Source organism: Bos indicus x Bos taurus, chromosome 10 (genome assembly GCF_003369695.1).
Source record: "Bos indicus x Bos taurus breed Angus x Brahman F1 hybrid chromosome 10, Bos_hybrid_MaternalHap_v2.0, whole genome shotgun sequence".
Lineage (NCBI taxonomy): Eukaryota > Metazoa > Chordata > Mammalia > Artiodactyla > Bovidae > Bos > Bos indicus x Bos taurus.
The window spans coordinates 4,118,187-4,139,538 of record NC_040085.1 but is presented as its reverse complement, the minus strand read 5'-3'; the positions used below and the strand labels follow the sequence as shown (position 1 = coordinate 4,139,538).

The window sequence follows — 21,352 nt, the reverse complement described above, 5'->3', positions numbered from 1 at the left end:
ACTCAAGGGCCCAGTCCTTTAGTGGACAGTGCTGGCCTGAGAGAAGTGATCTCTGCATGTCTGTTAAGTCTCAGGGGCTTCTGGGGTTTGGTGAGAAGCTAGTGCTAAAAATGATTTTTTTCCACCAGATTCTAGGTGGAGAAGATATGTCATCCAGTGTAAATGATGGCTGGATCGTTTCACTCTGACAGTATGAGCCAGGTCTTAGGACTGTGCAGTTTTTCATGACGTTTCCATCCGTGAACAATTTCACACACTTGTGTTTGCCCTTCAGTGTTATTCACACACAGGACCTGCCAACAGTTTTAGCAGTCCTTGCGATTCTATTGACCCTTCACCTCCCCAGGCTCCCGTTTCCTCCCTTGCAAAAGAGGAAAATGGTCTATAACTTCTTCCAACCTCTTCTTCCATCTTTAGAATATTCAATACATTCAGGGAAGGAAAAGGTTAAGAATCATTGCCTTGAAGAAAACTCTCAAGTTTCTACTATCTAAGGGCAAAGATGGCCTGCAAATCATTTTTATTGTCTCAAAAACTTAAGACCTTTTGAAACACACACCTACCATATGACCCAGCCATTCTACTCCTAGCTGCTTACTCAAGAGAAATAAAAGCATGTCCACAGAAGAGTGTTGTATCAGCAACTTTATTCCCAATAACCCCAAGCTGGAAACAACCCAATGCCCATTAACAGGTAAATGAATAAATGAAGAGTTTTCTATCCATACAATGAATTATTATTGACCAATGAAAAGGAACAAACTGGTGCATGTGGTAACATGTATTAAGCTGAATCAAAGAAGCCAGACACAAGATTACATACGATGTATTCTGAAGAACGCAAACGAATCCATTACTGTTACAGAGGGAGGTCAGTGGTTGCTTGTGGACCGTGGAAGGAAGTGTTGTTCTGTAGTTTCACAGGCGGATGCAACTGTCAACGTTAATCAAAATGTACACTTTAAATGACTGCTGCTGCTGCTGCTGCTAAGTCGCTTCAGTCGTGTCCGACTCTGTGCGACCCCATAGACGGCAGCCCATCAGGCTCCTCTGTCCACAGGATCCTCTAGGCAAGAACACTGGAGTGGGTTGCCATTTCCTTCTCCGTTAAATGACTACAACTTATGTAAATTGTTTCTCAAAGTTATCAGGGAAAATTGTTTTGTAAGCTCTTGACTGTTCAACCTGAGACTTAAAACACATAATGGGCACAGATTCGTTTTACATGGCCATATCGTCAAAAAAGGGTCAATGAACCCAAAATTGTTCTTAAACATTCTGGAAAGCCCTTGAGTTACCGAGCAGCATATGTGAATTTGTAGGAAAAGAATTTATCTTCTGTTTTCAGGTAAAGCCCGAAGCAAAGAACTGCCTTAGGAGTGATGCCAGGTGTGCAGGGCCATTGAGCTCTGCTTATTCCCAGCCCTTCTGCAGCCCTCTGAGTCCTGAGAACCAGCTGGTTCCGCAAAGGCAAGTACATGGTGGGGAACCGCTTTTTGTCTTTTTAGCAACACTGATTTCTTCCTTTACTCTGTCCAAGGTGGTGTGTGTCTACTCAGAGGTGGATTCCTTTCTATATTTTGAATGTACACTCAGAAACTAAGAGGGCTTTCCCAGGTAGTGCTAGAGTAGTAAGGAACCCACCTGCCAATGCAGGAGACGTAAGAGCGGTGGGTTCAGTCCCTGCGTCAGGAAGATCCCCTGGAGAATGGCATGGCAACGCACTCCAGTCTTCTTGCTTGGAGACTCCCATGAACAGGGGAGCCTGGTGGGCTACAGTCCATGGGGTCGCAAAGAATTGGACACTGCTGAAGTGACTTAGCACTCGGAAAGCAGAAAGCTGTAGGGCACCTTCTTTATAGGCTACATGGAGTGACCAGTTTTAGTTGGCACCACTTACAGCATCACAAGCTGTGAGATTTGGAAGGAACTTCAGAAATTCTGTCCAAATTCCCAGAGGAGGAAGCTGAGGCCCAGAGAGGGTAAGGGACTGGTCCAAGCACACACAGCACAAGCAGGACTAAAAATCACCGCTCTCCAGGAGTCTCTCCAGTGTAATGCACTGAAAAAAAGTGAAGCCTCAAATCTCTAGCCAGATCCTAAGTCTAAGCTTAATTAGCCTGTTGCACTTTTTTTTTTTTTTTTTTAATGAAAGCTGTAAAATTGCTGCATTCCAACTGAGAGAAAGACCACAAATTCTCAGCTGTGGCCTACTGTGAGGAAACGTAAGGATCAAACCTCAGCATGGGAGTGAATGCGAGGCATTTAGGATTATTGTGGAACTTGGCCACAATAACAAAAGCCTGTTCCGTGGTGGAAAGGACCATGTTACATTTCCATTCTTATTGGCATTTGAAAAAAATAGAACAGAAATTATTTCTTGGGTAGAAGCAGTTTCTGTGACTGGGAAAGATTTCTTGCTCATTACTCCTCCCTTTAGTGTTCATATATTTCCCCTTGATGGCTACTGAAACAGCAGATGCTTCATACAGAGAACATTTATCACAGCAGATTCTTGATTAAAGGTTCTTCCAGTGAAGCAGTCACGGCCAAGGGAGTAAATTAGGCTTTTTCCGGAAGCTCCACGAACACTCAGTCTAACATGGCTCTAATTTCCAAACTAGAGTTTGGCAGGCCCAGGTCTCAGCAACGTCCCCAGCTGCCTCCTGTCACACCTGACCTCTTGGTGCCTGGACAGGAGCGGGGTTTCACGGGGCTGAGACCCCTCAGGGGTTGTCACACTGCTTCCCAGTGGCGCCTGGACGGCACCTGGGATGCCCCTGCTGGTTCGGGGAGATGAGCTGTGTGATTTCGCAGGGGCCTTGGCCCTGTGATTGCCTGGTGTGCTGGTAACATGCTCTTCATGTAGATTCCCCAGAAGGTCAGTTGTAGAGTTTGGTAGAATGAGGACGGTAACTTCCACAGGAAGCCTTTGGATTGTTAGAAGCTGAAGAAGCAACATCAGCGGCCCCCACTTCTGGGGCGGGGGCTCCTGGATCACCAAGCAACAGCGCTTTCTGGAACTGTTGGCAGTCGTGGGCCCCACCCTTCCGCATGGTATCGTTTTCTGGGTCCCTTTGTCTCGTCCTGAGGGCCATGTGTACCCTGGCTGCAGCGAACAAATTTTGTGTGTGGGCTTGGAGCTCGGGGTGGTGGGGGGGTTAGGGAGGTGGCAGGGGGGCAGGGGGTGGTGGGCAAAACACTGTGCCCAGCCAGCCCCTCCTCTGAGCACTGTGACATATCGCAGACACCTGTGCATCCACAGGGCATGTTGTCAGCACGCTGAAGGGTTAAATTACTTGTTGAGCGAGTGGACGGCACAAGGACTGACCTTAAATGTGGACTAATCAAACCCGTGTAATAGTGACGCAAGACATCATTGAAAAACTATGGGAGAAGAGTTGGAACTTTCTCTAGAAAAGTTCATTAATGACCATTGACAGGAAAGCCCGGCAGGCTGCATTGCAGTCCAGGGAGTCGCAAGGAGTCAGACACGACTGAGCAACTGAACATCATCAATGACGAGAATAGATCATATACAATAGATTATAGATCATATATAATCTATATACAGTCATGGAGAACTGAGATGGATACTTGAGAAAAAAAAAAACAAAAAAGCTTGTTCTCCCCTCGAACTGAAATCACTCCCATCATTGAAGTCAAAGGTGAAGTAGAGAATTAATTTTCTTCTCCATTTTCCATTGATTTATTAATTGTAAAGGTAGGCTTGTGCTTACCTGAACAGGCAAGAATACAATTGGTATTTCAAGTCACTTTTACTCTTTTCATGCCCTAGTCTCTCTCACCTTAAAATATACCCTCTCTCCCCCAGTGTTTAGGACTTGACAGTTCCACTGCCATGGCCCGGGGTTCAAAATCTGATGGGGGAACTACCCACAAGCCACTTGGCGCAGCCAAAAAATAAAAATAAACATCTACCCTTAATCCTTAGAACTGTCAGTTGATTTCTCCCCTTCTCATTGAAAAACCTGTGAAAGAATTGTGGGCTCATGAATTATCTCCATTGCCTAGTTTTGTGTTTGTCCTTCAGATTTCTCCACTGTGGCTTCTATTCCCACGGCTCTGCAAAAAGTGCTCCCTCCACGATAGCCGGTAATCTCCACAGCGTCCACCCCGCGGAGTATTTCTGGGTCCTTGTCTTCCTGGAATGTTCCTTGGAGGACCATCTGAGAATCATTCTATTGCACATGAAAGAAAAACCCACTCAAATTGTGGCAGACAAAACTGTAAGTTTCTTGTATGGTTTCTTTAGTAATTTTCTCCCCTGCACTTCTCTCTTCTAGCATTAATCAGATATTGTTGTTCAGGTGCTAAGTCGTGTCTGACTCTTTGCAACCCCATGGAATTAATCCTCTAACTTTTCTATCTCCCTCTCTATTTATTCAGCTCTGAGAGTTCCTTGCCTCTCTTTTAAACCTGGTATTGCTTTTGTAACGTCTCCTATCATAGTTTTTCTGTCATTTCTTGTTCTCAGATGATTCCTTTCTATTGCAACACATTCTTGTTTCATGGATGCGGTATTTTGCCTTATTTTTTTCTGGCAAAATTAATTAAAATTTTTCCTCCTACTTCCTTAATTCTGTTTTCTGAGTAACGTTGTTTGTTGTGGTCTCTGTCCATTGTGTGGAGACATTCTGAAAATGTCCGTGACTCAAAGCCGTCTGTTCACATTCTATAGGCAGATCCTGGCAGCTCTAAAGGGATAAAGAGGCTGCAGCTGGTGGATTGGTGGCTTTGGGGCTAGGTTGACTGGGTGGGAGGCCAGCTTTGGTCATTTGATAAATCTCCATCTTTCCTCACACCCAAATATCACCACGTGCTGGTCTTTTCCCTGGGGTGATTCTGTTTCTCCAGAAAGGGATCTTCCAGACTCCTCTGGGGAGGGTGGGTGTAGATGCCTAGCTGAGGGCTGTCTCAGGACCAGGTTGAAGAAGGCACCCAGGGGCTTTGTAGTTCTGAATGTAGGTTGTAACTGCCTCCTTCAGTGCTCAGCATTACCTCTGCCCTCCTCTTGGACCTGCTATTTGAGACCACATCTTCTCTGGCTCAGTTTATCCAGGGGATGAGCCTCTAGACTCTTGCTGTGGGGGAGGAGGGCCTCGGAGGTAGGAGGGCTATTTGAGACTCCCACCATGCTCCCCCTTGTCACCTTACACTTCATCCATACCTTTCAGATTGCACAGTGCCTCCCAGTGATGCTGGCCCGTCGGGTGCTGCCAGGCCCCCAGCGTCTCCCCGCACACGTCCAGGTCAGCTTCCTCCACCCCGCTGGTCATTTACCTTCCGTACATCTGTCAAACCCTTACTGACTTTCCTTGTCCATAACTTTCTCCTCTTTTGTTTACTCCTTTGGAACTGCCATGTTAGGGCTTTAGGAGTATCAATAAACACATTTCAAGCCACCATATTTAACTAGAAGTATGTTGGCCTTCTTTATAATTTTGGATTATATTTTGATTCTTTAGGTCTGCCTTTCCACAGAAAGTTGGGAAATAGAAATTCTGACTTTTTCAGCTGCATTACAAAGCATAAACATGAAGGTAAGGATTTTGTTAATTTAAAATGTTGCCTGTTATATAACATTTTGTGTCATGTAAGTGAAATTATGTTCTCTGGAAGAAGGAAATGTATGTGGTTATGGCTGCTGTCTCAGATTATCCAGGAGCATCTGTTCTGCTCTCAGATGTCCTTGCTTCTAAACTACTCCAATCTTTGTAGTTCTTTGTGAAGTGTTTTTGTATCAGATATTCCAAATAATAATAGCCAACATGCATATATGTCAAGCATTCTTCTCTGCACTCATTTGACCCGTACAACAAGCACATGAAGTTCACATCGTTATTGTCTGTTTTGGAGATGAACAAATGGAAGCACAGAATGTAATCTGTCCAGATTCACACATCTAGCAAGTATCTCAGGAATCCTTGCTCTTAACCACGATGCTATGCTCTGTTGCAAAATCTTTTTCTTCTTTTTGATGAAGTTTCAAAAGATTTTCCCCACCTACTTCCCCAGAGGAACCTTACAATACGAAAATACCTAGAGAGATTAAAGGAAAAGCCAATTAAAAGAAGCTGTGTAGATAAGAAGTCTGAGATAAACTGGTTTTTCCACTGGAATACTACATTTGGCTCTGATTTCCTGTCAACTAATGGAAAAAAGTGAAATGTTGGATTATATAGTTCTCATTGTTTTGTAGAGCAAGCATGCAAATTATTTTGCAGAGAGAAGTTTTTGGCAACTGAATTCTAAAAGCAATTTCTAGAATTCTAAGAAAAGAACTCTACACTAGGGTTTTTTAAAACCTTTATTGGAAATATAATACATAATCAGAAAAATACAAAACATAAATGCACAGCTACTGAATTATTATAAAGTGAACCCCCCCCCTCACCACTGCTCTGGCCGAAAAGAAAAGCTCAGCCCCTCAGCAGTACTTGTGCTCCTTTCTAGCCACGGAGCTCTCCTCTCCCCCACACACACGGCTCTCATGACCTTTGTGCCAGTCGCCTTTGCTTTTTGGGTTATTGTTTTACCACCTGAATAACATCCTAGACACTATGGTGTTGCTTATTTCTAAAAAACTTTTGATTGGAATCATATACTAGATAGTGTTGCTTTTAGCTCAACTTTTTGTCAGTGAGATTCGTCCAAACTGTTCTGTGAAGCTACCTTCATTTTTCCTCTACAGTACTCCATCGTATGACCATACTACATTTTAGGGGTGTATCCGTCTGTCCATTCATCAGCTGATGAACATTTGGGTTCTTGGCTATTAGGAACAATGCATCCTATAAACATCCTTGCATATGTCCCCTCCCCTGATCCAAGGATACACGCATTTCAACTGGGTCAAAGAGGGACCATCTCTTCCTTACATCCCTTCACATCAAGTTCCCTATATATGTGTCTATGTCTAAATTTCCCCACTTCATAAAGATACCTGTCACAGTGGAATAAGGCCCACCTTAAAGACCTTATTTTTAAGGTCTCCAAAAATGGACACATACTGTAAATCAGGACATAAGAATTTTGAGGGACATAAAGAAGTTGGCCTTACTAAGACAAGGAACATCCTAGGCAGAGGAGAGTTTGGGCATAGGCCCCAAGGTGATGAACAGTGATACACAGTGCTGGAGCTGAGTAAGTCACGAGGCTGATAGGAAGGACCGAATCACATTCGGCCTTGTGTCCATAGGAAGGAGAGTTGAGGTTTTATTCTAAGTCCAATGGAAGGAACAGAGGGTTTGATACAGTGGAGACACATGTCCTCAGCACTTCTGGGTAGAGAACAAGTTGGAAGGAGTAGCCTGGTTGAGAGAGGTGTATGGTCTCGACCAGGAGGGTAAGGGACAGAGAACGCAGTGGGTGAATGCCAGAGTCAGGGTGGCTGGGACTCCAACGTTGGATAAGGAGGCTGAAGGTGAGAAAGGCAGCAAGAGTACCTACAGGTTCTGGATCGCAGAACTGGATGAAGTGTAAAAACAAAAAAAAGGTAAAGCTGGGAAGACTTGTGTACAGCTGATCCTGTTCGTGCCCCCAGTTGTCTTGCTGTATCTGGTGCACAGTGTTCTCTGAACCCAAGGGAGGCAAGGCGCCAGCCAAGAGGCTGCAGGAAAACTCAAGGAGCCGTGGGAGCTGCAGAGGCGCTTCTTCCCTCCTGGTTGGCACAGCAGCCGCAGCAGCAGGCTCACTCTCTCCTCGCTTCTCGTGGCTGAGCCAGCAGGAATGCCACTGCTTTTTAGGTGAGCTCGTACAGGCCTACAGCACAAAGCAGCCATGATGAAGTGAGCCCTGTGACACACACGTGCAGTGCTGTGTGTGAGCTCAGCTGTTACATAATCATGACTTACAAAACGCGGGGCAAGACTGAGAGGCCGTGGGGCAAGAAAACCTGACCACGCCATCTTGGCTAATTTGCTCTTTCCCTACAAGTTGGGTCCAGGTTTTAACAGAGTGGGGGTCACAGGAACCATTTTGGACATGTTATATTTGAAATGTATGAAGCATCCAAGTCAAGAGATCACTGGGCAGTTGAATACACGCAGATCTAGTATTCTGAGAAGAGATGTGGTGGTGGTTGTGGTTTAGTCACTGGTCGTGTCCCGACTCTCACAACCCTCTGGACTGTAGCCCACCAGGCTCCTGTCCATGGGATTTCCCAAGCAAGAATACTCGAGTGGGTTGCCATTCCCTTCTACAGGGGATCTTCCCGACCCAAGGATCAAACACAAATCTCCTGCATTGCAGGTGGATTCTTTACAGCTGAGCAGCCAGGGAAGCCCGAGAAGAGGTATACGGGACAGATAAAATTGGGAATCATTGAGACAAATATCATTTAGAACCATAAGGAAAGGTGAGAATAAGAAGACAGAGAAAGTACTAAGACAATGAATAAAGTCTAGCAATACTGACTCATTGCTTCATCTCAACCATCTGTGAAAACCAAAACATAAAATCAGCCTGCTTATATATAGTGCAGTGAAGGCACTGCTGGAGTTGGGGAGGTAATGCTCTAGGCGTTACCTTCTGATGACTCACCTTACTGTGACACCAAAGCTTAGAATCTCTTTGAAATTCCTAATTGAAATGGAAAAACCTTTTAGCAAGTGCTGCGTCACAGTGAAATTACTGCTGCATCTTCTTATGGCTGTTGGAAGAGTTAATCTTCTGCTTCACAAACTTGGCACTGACCCACACACTTGTAGGGGCAGGCCATCCTATTTTTGAAAAGAAATGGGTCACAAAGTGGCCTATAAGTGAGACCAAAGAATTTTTAAATTGAGATTTGACCCCCTGGAACTCTTCAACATTCACTTAAAGAAGATTCCAGAGCTTTGGGTCTTTAAAGCATGAAAAAGATAATCTTGGCCTAAAACATTTATGGGCTGTTGTTGCCAACTGGACTGCTTCCAGTAGAACCATAGTGTGGCTTCTGCATAATGTAATTTTGAATATGATTGTATCGCGAAATGCCCATGTTGGCTACTTTCCCTCATCTTACTCCTCCCCCAAGTCAATAAGGTTAACTTATTATTCTAGCTTAAATATATACTTACACACTATAGAATATCTGCAAAAAAATTCAGAGGAAGGCTTCTTATTCTAAATCTTTCATAAGAAGTTTTAGGAATAACTGTATGATTGATTCCTGCTAGACTTCATTTCTCTCCATTGGAAAATGGTTACAAACAATATTTCTTTGTAGTTTGCAAATTTATCATCTTCAATTACACAAAACATCCGTTGGTGGAAGAAGTTCAGTGCCCTTGGGGATAAATAACTTTTTAATTGTTCTTGATAATAAACTATTCTGACAGAAATTGGACAGTAGGTTTAATTGCTTAAGGCTTTTCCTCAAAAACCAGTATTATAGACTTGCAATGACTTGATAAAAGAACTCTGAAATATTATTTCAATATAAAAGGGCTCCAGATGACCATATAAATAGACTAAGACATTTACTCAGGATTGAAACCACTCAAACTGGCTGCAGTCACTGGGAATTTTCTAGCTGTAACAGCACGTTAAGACAGGTAAGTTGCTGAGGCTGAGTCTGAGTTGCTATAGACCAAAGCGTCTACAACTTGGAGACCTCATAGGAACTGAGACATACAGTGGTCTAGGAGTTTTATATATAACCATGTGTGTGTCCCCAGGATGCTCCTCGTGGGAACTACATTCCAGGTAATGAAGTTCCTAAATCCACACAGCGTATTAGCCCTGTGTTGTGCTCAAAGCACTTCAAAGGAATCTGCTCTATAACTCATTTATGTCTTAAAGTAAGTTGCCTCTCAAGAGGTTTGAACTTAATGGTTTTTTTCTGGACTGACTTTATTTGAAGTCACATCTTAATGTCTTTGATACTGTTTTTTTTTTTTTTTTTTTGATACTCTGTTTTTATCCTTGAAATTTTTTAGTGATCAAGAGTTTCTCTAGCGCATCTTGACACAGGGAGACTCAGACCTGGTTTTAACCTAAAATGAAGTACTCTTCTCAGTCTGAACTGAATCCTGAGCACACTGGCACCTAACAGGGTTAGGGTGGAGAGGAAGTTGAAGATGCTGTAGGGAATAACTGAGGGAGTGGGGTTAAAGGAAAGCTCCCTGACACTTAGTAGCTGTCACCCAGACAATACCTAAATCCCTTTGTTATGCCTCAAATGACTTGTGAAGATTAGATTCTGTAGATTAGATTCCTTTTGCATCTTTGCTTTCCAAAAGAACATTTCAGACATGTGTGCAGGTGGAAAGGCATGAGCTGAGCATAAAAATGTAGATACTAGGGGTAGGCTTAGGAGACCTACAGAAAACCTTGCAGCATTGGTAAAGGATTTCCTTAACCAGCATGGAGGCAGTAGGCAAGTCCTGGCCATTGGAATGACAGGGTGGAGATGCTTCCTGGCCTGAGTACATGATGATGAAGTAGTTATCCATAGCAACAGCAAGAGCAGGTGGAAGAGGCAGGAATGAGGGAAAGGAGGAAGTGACCATGACTAGAGACAGACCCGTCTGAACTGTAGAAGAATGAGGGGGGTCAGCCGTCTGTCAGAGGTTAAGAAGTTGACAAATAGCGGAGTTTGGAGAATGAGAGTGTAAAACTGGTGAACTCTTGTGAACAACCAAGATTATTAGTTAAGATCACGAGATGTCAGCAGTGAGGAAGAACTAAGTTCCTGGTGAGCAGCCAAGTTGTGGGTGTCTGTGGAAAGAGTATCCACTTGGCAGAAGGACAGAGTGTTTGGGAAACATGATTAAATCTTCAGTAACTGTCAGAATGTGATGGAATGTCGGTGGTTTTGCATCAAAGAATTTTAAACCTCTTCCACACAGCTTCCTGCAGCAAAGAATTAATGAAGTTTCAACCAGTTTATAGAACTCAGCAAGGTCAGGATGAATGACAGCATTACAAAGGACTAAGGAATTCTATAGGGCCTAGATTTCCAGGAGAGGTTTCCAGCTGTCCAGGTAGGTCACCCAGTAAGCCCATTCCAAACCAGCCACAGCATGATTTTCACAAGGATGGACTGCCATATACTATGTTGAGACTTGAATTAAGTCCATTCATTTGAGGCTGAATGTGATATTCTATCATTTTGGCTAAAGCACTTCTATTAACTGCATTCTCTAAACTCTCATAGAAAAACCATCTAGTAATCAAAGCCCTCTATTTCGTACACATTTATGGAGGGAATACAAAGGAGTGAGGTCCTTCCTTGGGAGAAATGGCTCCCTTAACCCTAGAGACCGGAAAAAGTGCCATTTCCTACTTGGCCCATCATTTTATAAATGAGGGCTTGGGGAAGGGAGAAGGGAAGGAAAAAAGGATGTAATACAAGAATGTGGATCTTCTCAAGCAGAGACAAGCCCTGATTAAAAATAAACAAAAACAGCCATCTACAAAAAGTCAATTATCCAAGGAGATGAAACTGACTTGGGCTATGTGGGGTAGAGAGAGGGACTGGAGCCCTTACTCAGGCCCTGGGTGGAATCTGAGACCCAAGTCCATTAATGAAGGACCATTTAGACTCGTGCCTCTTGTGTCATGGCTGCAGCAAGGCAGCATCAGCTCAGGGAACCTACTAGGCTCTAGTTCAGAGTCCTGTTACTAAATGTGAAGACAACAATCTTCCCCAACTTCAGTTCAGTCGTGTCCAACTCTGTGCGACCCCATGAATTGCAGCACACCAGGCATCCTTGTCCATCATCAACTCCCAGAGTTCACTCAAACTCACGTCCATCAAGTCAGTGATGCCACCCAGCCATCTCATCCTCTGTCATCCCCTTCTCCTCCTGCCCCTAATCCCTCCCAGCATCAGAGTCTTTTCCATTGAGTCAACTCTTCACATGAGGTGGCCAAAGTATTGGAGTTTCAGCTTTAGCATCATTCCTTCCAAAGAACACCCAGGGCTGATCTCCTTCAGAATGGACTGGTTGGATCTCCTTGCAGTCCAAGGGACTCTCAAGAGTCTTCTCCAACACCACAGTTCAAGAGCATCAATTCTTCGGCACTCAGCTTTCTTCACAGTCCAACTCTCACATCCATACATGACCACTGGAAAAACCATAGCCTTGACTAGACGGACCTTTGTTGGCAAAGTAATGTCTCTGCTTTTCAATATGCTATCTAGGTTGGTCATTAACTTTCCTTCCAAGGAGTAAGCGTCTTTTAATTTCATCCCCAACTTAGATGATCACAAACTGACTGCTAAAAACATTCCTAAACTGTATTTTCTTACAAATAGTGGTCAGGAAGAGGCAGAGATACAGAGGTGGAGAGTCTGAACCCTGCTCATCATGTAAAAACAAATGTATAGCTTGCTCCTTCTTACTAGAAAGGAAGTGACATTATATACCACCACTGTAATTTTAAACAAACAAAATGAGCTTAACTCAATAAATATCTTTTATTAAAGAAAAAAAGAATATTGTTAAGCACCAAAACTGTATGTTGTTACATTGCATGTACAAGAAGAGAAAGGTGATTGCAATACTTGGTGTACAAGTACTTAACTCTGAAGTCATGAGTGTAAAAAACATGAAATACAAAGCAACACAGTCATTACAATGCAGAAAGTTGCACTAAAGAGCAAAAGGCAACAGTCAGAGCATTATCAAAGACCTCGTAGTATTGCTGTAAATGCTTAGTTTTTTCCTCTGTGCTTTTAATACTTTAGAATGTTAACTGAGCATACTTAAGTCCTGTCAATCTGCAGCAGCTGCCATTTACAATACGTTTTGCACAGTGTCCACCTTAGTGTAACGGTGTTAAAGCCGTCCTGAAAGCCAAGCACAAGGTGCTAGTGTTCTGCCTCTGCCGTTGTAATGTTGCACAAAGCTAGTAAGTGGTGAACTGGTTTGCCACTAAAATTTTCATTTAACCGGAATGGCTAAAAGACATGTCAGTTTCATGAGCCCAAATGGGCTTTTTATTCATGCAAAAGGATTGGTAGCCTTCAGTTCTTCATAAATTATATATTATGGTTTCACACTTGGCAAGACATACAGTACAGTAAGAAATTCAATGGCGCAGTGGGGATCCTGTCCAAGTTGAGGAAGTAGCAAGTCACCTGCATGGGTTGTACTGTCTACCCTTCTTTGGTCACAAATGAAGGGATAACGTCATCTTGTGATTATGGACAATTCTTAAAACCAATATTATTAGTATTGGGAAAAGCTAGAATAACTTGTTGATAGTTAACCATAGAACATGCAAGTTTAAAAAACAAAACTTCCCTTCTTAAAACTGAACTCTTTAACCAACACCCATACCTTTTCTATACATCTCAAATCACTTTCCAGAGACTTTCCTGAACTCACCAATTGGAGCCTCTCTTAGTCACACCTGACCAGAAAACCCCAAACTTCCTCCTTACTCTCACAACAAGCTGCTTCAAGAGTCAGTATAGCGTTGGTAACATGTTTAGTGCGTCAGCCCCAGAAGCGCTTTATGCACACGCACCTCACAGTGGTGCGCTTCGTGTGTTTGGACACTTACGGATTTGGAATTCAGTCAATTAAATCCCTCCACTATCAAGCTGTACATTTACTGTGGGTAAAACAGAAATGTTTAGAATGAACATATCTCTGAAATAATTCAATGAACAAACATTAAACACACACACACACACACACTCTCACAATCCAGACTCCCTCTCTCGCCTTTTTAAAAATCCTTTGTTTACATAGATGATAGTTTAGGCAGCAATATAAACTCATTTTGTAGGAAAAACTTTTAAATTAGACTATATTTATAGGATAAAAAATACCATTGCTTCACTTTACAAAGCAATTAAGCAGAGACTCTTTTTATGTGCTTTAAATAAAGAGCACTTTGCAGCAAAGTTCAGAAATCACTACTGAATTGTTCAGTAGCACTAAATGAATGCAACATGCTCCCCAGTAAGGTGCTTCTGCTTTCTTACCGTCTTCCTTCTAAAACCAATCTTGTGATCAACTCTCTAACACTAAGCATTGTTCTATGCTAACCAATAAATGAGAAATAAATTGTGTTTAAAATGCACATTTAACTTTATATTATTTAAATTCAGTGCAAGAATTAGGTAAAACTTGTTGGGTTTCTGCTTTCACTATCAAGTGGATGTGTGATAACTGCATCTGCCACAGTTTTTAAACATTTTATAGCTGTTCAAAAAGACTTTTTACAAATAATTTGGTATTATGTATATAAATTTCAACTCCCTGATAAGGCCTGTAACCCATGAGCACTTTACAGGTTGATGTCATAGAGGTTTAAAAAAAAATTATAAAGGTTTAAAAAGAAAACCTTGTATTTAGTGAAAGAAAAGGCTTTTCTTATATACACAATGAATGCAATTTAAAAACAGTCTTAGGGAATGTATAAATTTGAATGTATTAACTGTATACTGGTCCCATTTCAAACAGAGAAAGTGCTGCCCATTCATTTTTGTTCCACTGACAGAAGAGTTTTAATTCTTAGTGTCTGCTATGGCCAAAGTATGCTTTTCAAATCTAACACATTTTATGACAGAGAGAGGTCATGCCTTGAGTTAACAAATACTGCTACATATTTCAGCTTTGTAGAAACAAGGCTTCTTTTCCCTCCCTCATTATACAGAGTAATAAATTTTCTGTGTGTCCATATAGTAAGAGAAGCCCCCGTATTTTTCACTGTGGAAATACTCCTCCATACTTACTCCTGATCAACAGTTACAGCTGTGCGTTTATAGAAATGTCTCAGTTCTGCAGTGAAGAACTAAAGAATGATTGTTTCTATGCTGCTCACAGACTCAGTAAGCCTGTAAAATATACATTAAGTGAGCAATTCTCATCTTTTAAAATTCTTTAGCCAAATATTTCTTCCACATACTGCTGCTACACTACAGTACCCTTAGGGTTTTAAATCATTAGGAATACCTTTTCTATACAGGCCTCGTTGATTATATGTACATAATTTTAGTTGTATTAGTAAAAGAAATATTTAAAATTGACAGTCAAGTGAGCAGTAACATTAACCTCCAAACAACTAAGTCACCACCTACTTGTTTCCCTATTTTAAGTATACTGAGTTGAGACTAGATTGGTAAGTTAACTTATACATTGATTCAGTATAAGCAAGCAGCTGTCTGGGGATTTTTGATATGGAAATGATATATTAACAGCAATATAACTGTCAAATAAACCACATTAGTAGTATGGGCAAATTTGGAACTGGAAACATGATCATATATAAGCACCGTCCTACCTAAATATATACAAATTTAATACTAAGGGCAGAGATGTTCATTTTTTTAGGGGCAAAGATAAAAAGGAAACCATACTTGCATTGATATAAATTTTGGGGGGCTCTGAAACTGACTTTTAATTAACATGATTCAACTGGACAAACGGACTGCAGTTATCTGAAACTCTATTATTGGTGAGAACTCCGAAGGTTGATGACCTCCAGTAACATGGAATTTTGTGGAAGGAGGAACCTGAATCTGGAGGAGGGGAAGTAGATGTGTTGGAGAAAGTTGTTACCAGAGAATGGCCATTGGGGGCTGCTAGTGAGATTCTGCTTTAACCTCCTATCTTCAGGTATGAGGACAACCTTCGCAGAGTGCCAGGGTGGCTTGTGCTTACAGCCATGGATTCATTCCTCAAGGATTCACATGGATCTGAACACCCTGCATCATCTGCTAGAGATTTATTACAACATGGCTCAGGAAAACAGGTTACAGGACCCTTTTAAAAGGGAGTACTGCCTCTTGATGGAACCCCAGCTGTAACACTAAGTGGGTAGCAATTCCCTCTAGACATATTAAAGTTCCAGAGCTTCTGCTGTTAATATGACACCAGATCCTTCTGTATTTTTCTAAATGTCAATAAATGAAACAACCCCCCCCCCAAACATGATATGAACAAGCATTCAAAGGCATAAAATTGATACATGATTTAAGATTTGCAAATGTGCTAAAATATTTTTTTTTCAAATATATCCATCCAATCAATCATTAGGTTAAAAGGCATGTTTCAATGCATTGCTGAAGGTTTGTTACAAAAATCTATAACCCACCTCCACTGTAATCAGGAGACTGAGTTAACTATATTAAGTCTGTATTTCTAATATTCTCAGACAAGGTGTGAGAATGATGCTAGAATAAAGCCAATATATTGTGACAATGCTCATAGTCTCATCAATAAATATATTTTCAACATTTAAACAGATTTTTTTTTAATATAACCTGTTGACAGAAAATTATCTCCATAATTATTTTAAAAGAAATAGCATTTTCAAGTGACAAAGGTGTGAGTGTAATTTTTCTTCAGGATCACCAACACAGATACGTTGGAGGACTTTTACTCCAGGACTGCTTTCTGGGTCTAGGCTAGAGAACTGCCTCAAAGTTCATTTTGGTACATTAGCCATTCACGTACCAGTGAAGACCTGTCTTATACAGAATCACACTTACAGAGTACTGTAAACTGGGATCCAACATATCTACCTTCATTCAAGCCCACAGCAGTCCTGCTGAGAATTCATGTCGGCTCCATGCATTCTTCAGGACTCCATTACAGCAAAATCGGCACCTAGAGCTACATACATATGTTTAAAATTTTATTGACAATAACGAAGGCTGTCTCCGGAAATTCAACTCAAAGCATGTGAAGAGTGAAATGCCAGTCAAAGAGGCTTTTCTGCCTGTCTACTTTCTGCACATTTGTAGAGCATGTTTTTCTCCCACTGTGGAACATAAAAATAAAAACTTTAATGGTCTGTGTTAGCAGGACTTAAGATCTGCATCCCTACTATTGAATCCTAATTTTTGATTCTCAATAGGAAAGTCATGTTGAGTTACAGTAATCAAGCAATAGTTCAAACGAAAAGGCTAAAAATAATTTGAAATATTATCAAATTACAAAGTATTGCTTCTCATAAACAAAGCTGCACATAAAATTCAAACTATTATAAATTCACAATTATGAAGAGCTATTTAAAAGCATGGAAATTTTTACTTTGAAACTTTACAAACTGTTACATGTGTGGGCTTCTAAAAATATGCCATGTTAAATGTATCACGTTGTGGTAAACACAGTTATAGGTGTATCTCCATGGTCGTGTATCTTTTCAGATGTTGCTAAGCATCTTTATGAAAATCCCTTGGAGATGAATAATGTGGGAACTGTCAGTGCATTTCCATCTGATTCTTCCAATTCCTACCCTATAGCTATCACAATTAACTTCTTTTTCAGAGGGTCACACTATTTAAGCTGATACAGAACAAGCTCTGTATCTTGGGCAGGTGACTATTCAGTGCACTGAACGATAGATTTTAAAGCAGTCTCAACACAGCTCACAGTAGATCCGTCAACCCAGTGTTTCTTCCAACTCACAGCGACCCCGAGCTTTACTGGCCACTACAGGGATGTAAACGGGTGGACAGGTGGGGAAGGTGCTTAAAAACAGGAATCTTCAGAAGGCCGTTTCTTCGTTGCAGTCAGGAACATTGCACATCTAAAACTCATGTTAACCACCATCTACTGGAATGACTGGAAAAGTGGTAACTTGCCCGTTGTGCTTCCTTTTTCACACCACTGAGCCAATGCATTTTGGATCTAATAGAATCCAATCGTGGAACCAAATGTTTACAATTTTTCAAGAGCCAATGTTCAACTGTAGGTGTTTTTTCGTTGAGTTACCTGTGTACAGAGTAATACAGTATATTAAAAAACAATGGCCTACGAAAGACATTGTGTATTATGTTCCCTTGTATCTTTGCAAAACCCAGCATGAACAATGATGGGTTTTTTCTTTTAAATGGCCTTTTTATACCATTTGGCCATTATAAATGACCATTTATACCAGATGATGCATAGAAAACATCAAATAAAAATGAGAAACAAAATAACAGATCTTAATCACTGTTAGAAGGTTGCACATCAAGATTACTATAGTTAACACTGCTGTAATATATAGGCAAGTTGTTAAAAGGGTTCTTATCACAAGGAGAATACTTTTCTTTTTCTTTTAAGATGGAGGTTAGCTAAACTAACTGTGGTAATCATTTCACAATATACGTACATCAAACCATTATGCTGTGTACCTTTAACTTACACAGTGATGTATGCCAGTTACTCTCAATAAAGCTGGGGAACGAGTATTTTTTAAAGACTGTATGTTAGGTTCACTTTCACTTTTCTTCCTTTTACTCTTAACATTTTATGTCAAACTTATACACAAAAAAGAAAAACAAAATTTAACATCTTTACCTTATAAACTGACAGTATAATAAGAACTATCAAAAGCCATCTTTAAGTACATCAGAGAGAGTTTTCATTATGAGATTTAGAAGACAGCGTTAGTATTGGTCTTTAAATGGATGCTTTTAGCAGGACTTTTTGGAGAAGGCAATGGCACCCACTACAGTACTCTTGCCTGGCAAATCCCATGGATGGAGGAGCCTGGTAGGCTGCAGTCCATGGGGTCGCTAGGAGTTGGACACGACTGAGCGACTTCACTTTCACTTTTCACTTTCATGCATTGGAGAAGGAAACGGCAACCCACTCCAGTGTTCTTGCCTGGAGAATCCCAGGGACAGGGGAGCCTGGTGGGCTGCTGTCTCTGGGGTCACACAGAGTCAGACACGACTGAAGAGACTTAGCAGCAGCAGCAGCACTTTTAAAAATTCGAAATAGTTGTGTTTGAAACTCATGCACTGATCCACGACACATGAGAAATATATATATGACCTGTTTGTCAAATAAAAGCTGACACTTTGCTTTTGAGCACTTGAAATGTGTCTAGTATGACTGAGAAACTGATTTTAATTTGGTTTAAATGAAAATCTTGTATAAAATATTTTTCCATTAAGCAAAATGTGGTTGTTTTGGTATGGCAATTTAATTTAACCAATGAATACTTGGCAACCAAACTGAGATGGTGCTATTATTAAAGATGCCATACCAAAAAAAAAAAAGAAAAATCTAAACTACACTGTGGAATTTTATACTGAATATATCATGTAAAATACTACTAAAATCAATTTTGCCCATCATCTTTAACTTTTTAAATCTGACTCACATATTTCTATTGGACAACATTGCTATAGTTATTTCCTAAGTTTAAGAAGGGCCCTACAGGAAACAAAACAAATAATAAAAAATCTATTCACATACATATATTTCCTTATGTTTAGAAATTCCTTTCAAGGATACTATTACCTATGGCTAGAAAGATCTAAGATGAGCTTTTAGAGGAGGCTGAAGCTAAGCATGTCCAGGACCTTAAGTTTTTACTTAATGAAGTTTTAAGAAATTAGTTCTTCAAAAACAAGTACATAATTATATTATTGTAAATCTACAGGAAAGAAACCAATTAATAGGAAATACAAATTACAACCTTTTAGCCATATGTAGAAAAGTACCTAAAAATTCAGAGCCTTTAAAAATGACTAAGACCACCCACAGGCAGTAACACATAGCCCTTTATCAATGGCTGCTCAACTGGAAGGGATTACAACTAGTCTATAGTTTGCTTCTGGCGCAGGATACATTTAGTCTTTAGCTGTTCCAGCTCATGCATTTTCTGGCAGTATTTCAGTGTTCCTCTCAACATTATACTATGTATCAGTCATGAACAATCAACCAAAACAGGAAGATTCTAGGCAACTTTCAAAGGATTATTTACTATTGACAGAAACTTAAGGACCTAGCAGAAGCAGAAGAGATTAAGAAGTGCAAGAATACACAGAAGAACTATTCAACAAAATGGCTTCATGACCTGGATACCACGATGGCGTGGTCACTCACCTAGAGCCAGACATCCTGGAGGTGAAGTCAAGTGGGCCTTAGGAAGCATTACTACGCACAAAGCTAGTGGAGATGGAATTCCAGCTGAGCTATTTAACATCCTAAAAGATGAAGTGCTGCATTCTCAATATGTCAGCAAATTTAGAAAGCTCAGCAGTGGCCACAGGGCTGCAAAAGGTCAGTTTTCATTCCAATCCCAAAAGAAGAGCAGTGCCAAAGAATGTTCAAACTATTGTACAACTGTGCTCATTTCACATGCTAGCAAGGTAATGCTCAAAATCCTTCAAGCCAGGCTGCAAGAGTACATGAACCAAGAACTTTCAGATGTACAAGTTGGATTTACAAAGGCAGAGAAACCAGAGCTCAAATTGCCAACAAGCTAGACAGCCTATTAAAAAAAAGAGACATCACTCTGACGACAAAGGTCTGTAGCCAAAGCTATGTTTTTCCAACAGTCACACAGATGTGAGAGTTGGCCCATAAAGAAGCCTGAGTACTGCAGAACTGATGCTTTCAAATTGTGGTGTTGGAGAAGACTCTTGAGAGTCCCTTGGACTGCAAGATCAAACCAGTCAATCCTAAAGGAAATCAGTCCTGAATATTCATTGGAAGGACTGATGCTGAAGCACCAATACTTTGGCCACCTGATGCAAAGAGCCGACTCATTGGGAAAGACCCTGATGCTGGGAAAGGACTGAAGGCAGAAGGACAAGGGGACGACAAGGATGAGGATGGTTATTAGGTTGGTGTAAAAGTAATTGCAATTTTGCACTGCTGAAGTTTACCATTTGGTATTGGAATACATTCTTAAATGTGGTTATGTTATATATCATTTTAATGTACATTTCTCGGTTTATGTTTTTTGCTAATGACATTACTTGTTGTTTTAAACTAGGGAAATGATGTTAGACAAAAAGCAAATTCAAGTGATTTTCTTATTCAAGTTCAAAATGGGTCATAAAGAAGTGGAGACAACTCGCAACATCAACACCTTTGGCTCAGGAACTGCTAACGAACATACAGTGCAGTGGTGCTTCAACAAGTTTTACAGAGAGGATCGAAGCTGATCCTCTTACAACTGCGTGAGAAGTTGCTGAAGAACTCAACATTAACCATTTTATAGTCATTTGGCATTTGAAGCAAATTGAAGAGGTGAAAGAACTCAAGAAGTGGGTGCCTCGTGAGCTGACCAAAAAAAAAACAAAAAACATTTTGAAGTATTATCTTCTCTTATTCTACACAATAACAACGAACCACTTCTCAGTTGGATTGAGAGTGTAAAGGAAAGTGGATTTTATATGACAACTGGTGACAACCAGCTCAGTGGTTAGACTGACAGGACGCTCCAAAGCACTTTGCGAAGTCATACTTGCACCAAAAAATGTATTTGGTGGTCTGCTGCCTGTCTGGTCCACTACAGCTTTCTGAATCCCACTGAAACCAGTACATCTGAGAAGTGTGCTCAGCAAATCGAAGAGATACACCGAAGACTGCAATACCTGCAGCCAGCAAGGGTCAACAGAAAGGGCCCGATTCTTCTGCACGACACCACCTGG

The 21,352-nt window shown here is 41.0% G+C and overlaps 1 protein-coding gene across 1 annotated transcript in view; it reads right to left on the bottom strand.

Annotated features, from left to right (window-relative positions):
* Positions 1 to 12,411: 12,411 nt before the first annotated feature.
* The window catches only part of JMY (junction mediating and regulatory protein, p53 cofactor), an 81,483-nt gene continuing 72,542 nt past the window's right edge, over positions 12,412 to 21,352 (bottom strand). The window contains exon 11 of the mRNA XM_027552945.1: positions 12,412 to 17,687. The gene's annotated coding sequence lies outside the window, so the exon portion shown is untranslated. The remainder of the gene's footprint in view (positions 17,688 to 21,352) is intronic.